Source organism: Oncorhynchus kisutch, linkage group LG1, assembly GCF_002021735.2.
Source record: "Oncorhynchus kisutch isolate 150728-3 linkage group LG1, Okis_V2, whole genome shotgun sequence".
Taxonomy (NCBI): Eukaryota; Metazoa; Chordata; class Actinopteri; order Salmoniformes; family Salmonidae; genus Oncorhynchus; species Oncorhynchus kisutch.
This window is the reverse complement of record NC_034174.2, coordinates 62,080,785-62,087,188: the sequence shown is the minus strand read 5'-3', so window position 1 is coordinate 62,087,188 and position 6,404 is coordinate 62,080,785.

Here is a 6,404-nt window from a genome sequence, read left to right as displayed (position 1 = left end):
TTACGTCGGCCACGGAGAAGGAGATCCCACAGTCCTTGGTAGCGGGCCGCGTATGTGGCACTGTATTATCCTCAAAGCGGGCAAAGATGCTGTTTAGTTTGTCTGGAAGCAAAACATTGGTGTCCGTGACGTGTCCGTGACGTGGCTGGTTTTCCTTTTGTAATCTGTGATTGTCTGTAGACCCTGCCACATACATCTTGTGTCTGAGCCATTGAATTACATACATTTTCCCTGACACGTGTACTTGTTACATTTTGAATGCTTAGCAGGACAGAAATGGACCAATTCATGCACTTGTCAAGAGAACATCCCTGGTCATCTCTACTGCCTCTTATCCGGCGACTCACTAAACACAAATGCTTTGTTTCTGAATGATGTCTGAGTGTTGGAGTGTGCCCCTGGCTATCCATAAATTTTAAAAAACACGAACAACAGCAAGGAGTCATCATGCCAGGTCCTAGGGCTCAGGTCCTCCGAGAGAGAGAAAGAAAGAGAGAATTAGAAAGAGCATACTTAAATTCACACAGGACACCGGATAAGACAGGATAAGTACTCCAGATATAACAAACTGACCCTAGCCCCCCGACACATAAACTACTGCAGCATAAATACTGAAGGCTGAGACAGGAGGGGTCAGGAGACACTGTGGCCCCATCCGATGATAGCCCCGGACAGGGGCAAACAGGAAGGATATAACCCCACCCACTTTGCCAAAGCACAGCCCCCACACCACTAGAGGGATACCTTCAACCACCAACTTACCATCCTGAGACAAGGCCGAGTATAGCCTACAAAGATCTCCGCCACGGCACAACCCAAGGGGGAGCGCCAACCCAGACAGGAAGATCACATCAGTGACTCAACCCACTCAAGTGACGCACCCCTCCTAGGGACGGCATGAAAGAGCACCAGTAAGCCAGTGACTCAGCCCCTGTAATAGGGTTAGAGGCAGAGAATCCCAGTGGAAAGAGGGGAACCGGCCAGGCAAAGACAGCAAGGGAGGTTCGTTGCTCCAGAGCCTTTCCGTTCACCTTCACACTCCTGGGCCAGACTACACACAGGGTAGCCTAGTGGTTAGAGCATTGGACTAGTAACCGTAAGGTTGCAAGTTGAAATCCCCGAGCTGACAAGGTACAAAATCTGTCGTTCTGCCCTTGAACAGGCAGTTAACCCACTGTTCCTAGGCCGTCATTGAAAATAAGAATTTGTTCTTAACTGACTTGCCTAGTTAAATAAAGGTTAAAAAATAAATAAATAAAAAATAAGATTTAAAAAAACAAAAATAAAATAAAATATGACCCACTGAAGAGATGAGTCTTCAGTAAAGACTTAAAGGTTGAGACCGAGTTTGCGTCTCTCACATGGGTAGGCAGACCATTCCATAAAAATGGAGCTCTATAGGAGAAAGCCCTGCCTCCAGCTGTTTGCTTAGAAATTCTAGGGACAATTAGGAGGCCTGCATCTTGTGACCGTAGCGTACGTGTAGATATGTGCGGCAGGACCATATCAGAGAGATAGGTAGGAGCATGTCCATGTAATGCTTTGTAGGTTAGCAGTAAAACCTTGAAATCCGCCCTTGCCTTGACAGGAAGCCAATGTAGGGAGGCTAGCACTGGAGTAATATGATCACATTTTTTGGTTCTAGTCAGGATTCTAGCAGCTGTATTTAGCACTAACTGAAGTTTATTTAGTGCTTTATCCGGGTAGCCGGAAAGTAGAGCATTGCAGTAGTCTAACCTAGAAGTAACAAAAGCATGGATTAATTTTGCTGCATCATTTTTGGACAGAAAGTTTCAGATTTTTGCAATGTTATGTAGTTGGAAAAAAGCTGTCCTTGAAACAGTCTTGATATGTTCATCAAAAGAGAGATCAGGGTCCAGAGTAACGCCGAGGTCCTTCACAGTTTTATTTGAGACGACTGTACAACCATTAAGATTAATTAAACAGATTCAATAGAAGATCTCTTTGTTTCTTGGGACCTAGAACAAACATCTCTGTTTTATCCGAGTTTAGAAGTAGAAAGTTTGCAGCCATCCACTTCCTTATGTCTGAAACACAGGCTTCTAGCGAGGGCAATTTTGGGGCTTCACCATGTTTCATTGAAATGTACAGCTGTGTGTCATCTGCATAGCAGTGAAAGTTAACATTATGTTTTCGAATGACATCCCCAAGAGGTAAAATATATATAGTATAAACAATAGTGGTCCTAAAACGGAACCTTGAGGAACACCGAAATGTACAGTTGATTTGTAAGAGGACAAGCCATTCACTGAGACAAACTGATATCTTTCCAATAGATAAGATCTAAACTAGGACAGAACTTGTCCGTGTAGACCAATTTGGGTTTCCAATCTCTCCAAAAGAATGTGGTGATCGATGGTATCAAAAGCAGCACTAAGGTCTAGGAGCACGAGGACAGATGCAGAGCCTCGGTCTGATTCCAATAAAAGGTCATTTACCACCTTCACAAGTGCAGCCTCAGTGCTATGATGGAGTCTAAAACCAGACTGAAGCATTTCGTATACATTGTTTGTCTTCAGGAAGGCAGTAAGTTGCTGCGCAACAGCCTTTTCTAAAATGTTTGAGAGGAATGGAAGATTCGATATAGGCCGATATGTTTTTGATTTTCTGGGTGAAGGTTTGGCTTTTTCAAGAGAGGCTTTATTACTGCCACTTTTAGTGAGTTTGGTACACATCCGGTGGATAGAGAGACATTTATTATGTTCAACATAAGAGGGCCAAGCACAGGAAGCAGCTCTTTCAGTAGTTTAGTTGGAATAGGGTCCAGTATACAGCTTAGAGGCCATGATTATTTTCATCATTGTGTCAAGAGATACAGTACTAAGACACTTGAGTGTCTCTCTTGATCCTAGGTCCTGGCAGAGTTGTGCAGACTCAGGACAACTGAGCTTTGAAGGAATACGCAGATTTAAAGAGGAGTCCGTAATTTGATTTCTAATAATCGAATAATAATAATAATGCTGAAGTGCGTTCTGAGCCCTCTTCTGTACTCCCTGTTCACCCACGACTGCGTGGCCATGCACGCCTCCAACTCAATCATCAAGTTTGTGGACGACACTACAGTGGTAGGCTTGATTACCAACAAAGACGAGACGGCCTACAGGGAGAAGGTGAGGGCCCTCAGAGTGTGGTGTCAGGAAAATAACCTCACACTCAACGTCAACAAAACAAAGGAGATGATTGTGAACTTCAGGAAACAGCAGAGGGAGCACCCCCCTATCCACATCGATGGAACAGTAGTGGAGAGGGTAGTTCCTCGGCGTACACTTCTTCGGCGTACACATCACGGACAAACTGAATTGGTCCACCCACCCAGACAGCGTCATGAAGAAGGCGCAGCAGTGCCTCTTCAACCTCAGGAGGCTGAAGAAATTTGGCTTGTCACCAAAAGCACTCTTCTACAGATGCACAATCGAGAGCATCCTGTCGGGCTGTATCACCGCCTGGTACGGCAACTGCTCCGTCCACAACCGTAAGGCTCTCCAGAGGGTAGTGAGGTCTGCACAATGTATCACGGGGGCAAACTTCCTGCCCTCCAGGACACCTACACCACCCGATGTCACAGGAAGGCCATAAAGATAATCAAGGACAACAACCACCCGAGCCACTGCCTGTTCACCCCGCTATCATCCAGATGGCGAGGTCAGTACAGGTGCATCAAAGCAGGGACCGAGAGACTGAAAAACAGCTTCTATCTTAAGGTCATCAGACTGTTAAACAGCCACCACTAACATTGAATGGCTGCTGCCAACACACTGACTCAACTCCAGCCACTTTAATAATGGAAATTGATGGAAATTGATGGAAAAATATATCACTCACCAACTTTAAACAATGCTACTTAATAATGTTTACATACCCTACATTATTCATCTCATATGTATATACTGTACTATATATCATCTACTGCATCTTTATGTAATACATGTATCACTAGCCACTTTAAACTATGCCACTTTGTTTACATACCTTACATTACTCATCTCATATGTATATACTGTACTCGATACCATTTACTGCATCTTGTCTATGCCGTTTTGTACCATCACTCATTCATATATCTTTATGTACATATTCTTTATCCCTTTACACTTGTGTGTATGAGGTAGTAGTTTTGGAATTGTTAGGTTAGATTACTCGTTGGTTATTACTGCATTGTCGGAATTAGAAGTGCAAGCATTTTGCTACACTCGCATTAACATCTGCTAACCATGTGTATGTGACAAATTAAATTTGATTTGAAGTGAAAGCCATCCTCACTAGGAGAATGCTGCTTTTTAGTTAGCTTTGCGACAGTATCAAAAATAAATTTTGGATTGTTCTTATTTTCCTCAATTAAGTTGGAAAAATAGGATGATCGAGCAGCAGTAAGTGCTCTTCGATACTGCACGGTACTGTCTTTCCAAGCTAGTCGGAAGACTTCCAGTTTGGTGTGGCGCCATTTCCGTTCCAATTTTCTGGAAATTTGCTTCAGAGCTCGGGTATTTTCTGTATACCAGGGAGCTAGTTTCTTATGAGAAATGTTTTTAGGGGTGCAACTGCATCTAGGGTATTGCGCAAGGTTAAATTGAGTTCCTCAGTTAGGTGGTTAACTGATTTTTGTCCTCTGACGTCCTTGGGTAGGCAGAGGGAGTCTGGAAGGGCATCAAGGAATCTTTGTGTTGTCTGTGAATTTATAGCACGACTTTTGATGTTCCTTGGTTGGGGTCTGAACAGATTATTTGTTGCAATTGCAAACGTAATAAAATGGTTGTCCGATAGTCCAGGATTATGAGGAAAAACATTAAGATCCACAACATTTATTCAATGGGACAAAACTAGGTCCAGAGTATGACTGTGACAGTGAGTGGGTCCAGAGACATGTTGGACAAAACCCACTGAGTCGATGATGGCTCCGAAAGCCTTTTGGAGTGGGTCTGTGGACTTTTCCATGTGAATATTAAAGTCACCAAAAATTAGAATATTATCTGCTATGACTACAAGGTCCAATAGGAATTCAGGGAACTCAATGAGGAACGCTGTATATGGCCCGGGAGGCCTGTGAACAGTAGCTATAAAAGGTGATTGAGTAGGCTGCATAGATTTCATGACTAGAAGCTCAAAAGACGAAAACGTCTTTTTCTTTTGTAAATTGAAATTTGCTATCGTAAATGTTAGCAACACCTCCGCCTTTGCGGGATGCACGGGGGATATGGTCACTAGTGTAACCAGGAGGTGAGGCCTCATTTAACACAGTAAATTCATCAGGCTTAAGCCATGTTTCAGTCAGGCCAATCACATCAAGATTATGATCAGTGATTAGTTAATTGACTATAATTGCCTTTGAAGTAAGGGATCTAACATTAAGTAGCCCTATTTTGAGATGTGAGGTATCACGATCTCTTTCAATAATGACAGGAATGGAGGAGGTCTTTATCCTAGTGAGATTGCTAAGGCGAACACCGCCATGTTTAGCTTTTCCCAACCCAGGTCGAGGCACAGACACAGTCTCAATGGGGATAGCTGATCTTACTACACTGACTGTGCTAGTGGCAGACTCTACTAAGCTGGCAGGCTGGCTAACAGCCTGCTGCCTGGCCTGCACCCTATTTCATTGTGGAGCTAGAGGAGTTAGAGCCCTGTCTATGGTGGTAGATAAGATGAGAGCATCCCTCCAGCTAGGATGATACTTAAGTATATTTTTGCAATTACATTTACTTTTGATACCTAAGTATATTTATAACCAAATACTGTTAGACTTTTACTCAAGTAGTATGTTATTGGGTGTCTTTCACTTTTACTTGAGTTATTTCCTATTAAAGGTAGCTTTACTTTTACTCAAGTATGACAATTGGGTACTTTTTCCACCACTGCAATTCCATGTAGTCGTAACTATCTGTGGAACTCAGGTGTAACGGGTGTCTTTTGCTATACGTTTTCTCTGCATATTCCGTTTATATAAAGTGAAATGTTTATTTTCAGTCGTAGTGGCTACAACAACTCTATAACACACCTATCACAATAAATACCACAACTCAAACGCATTTTAATTGAACTTGCGCTTGCCTACAACTAGATGGCGCAAATGGTCCAGTAAATGATCAAACAAACTGCATACCCAAACAGCATCAGTGAAAACAGTGAGAACTTGTTTACCTATCTCTTGGTTTCAGAATATATTTCATTGTAGGGTATGCATGCCTAAATCAGCTAGACCTGTGATGTAACAGATTGCTTCATTTGATTATAGTAATGTTGAAAACAGATTGTTTTCAGTGTCATGAGATACACAAATTACACATTTTCTATAACATTATTAAGAATAGACGAATGTAAAAGGGAACAATACCAGTTCCTTTCAAATATTACTTTCAGCTGTGAAAGGCTATTCCATAAGTTACGTT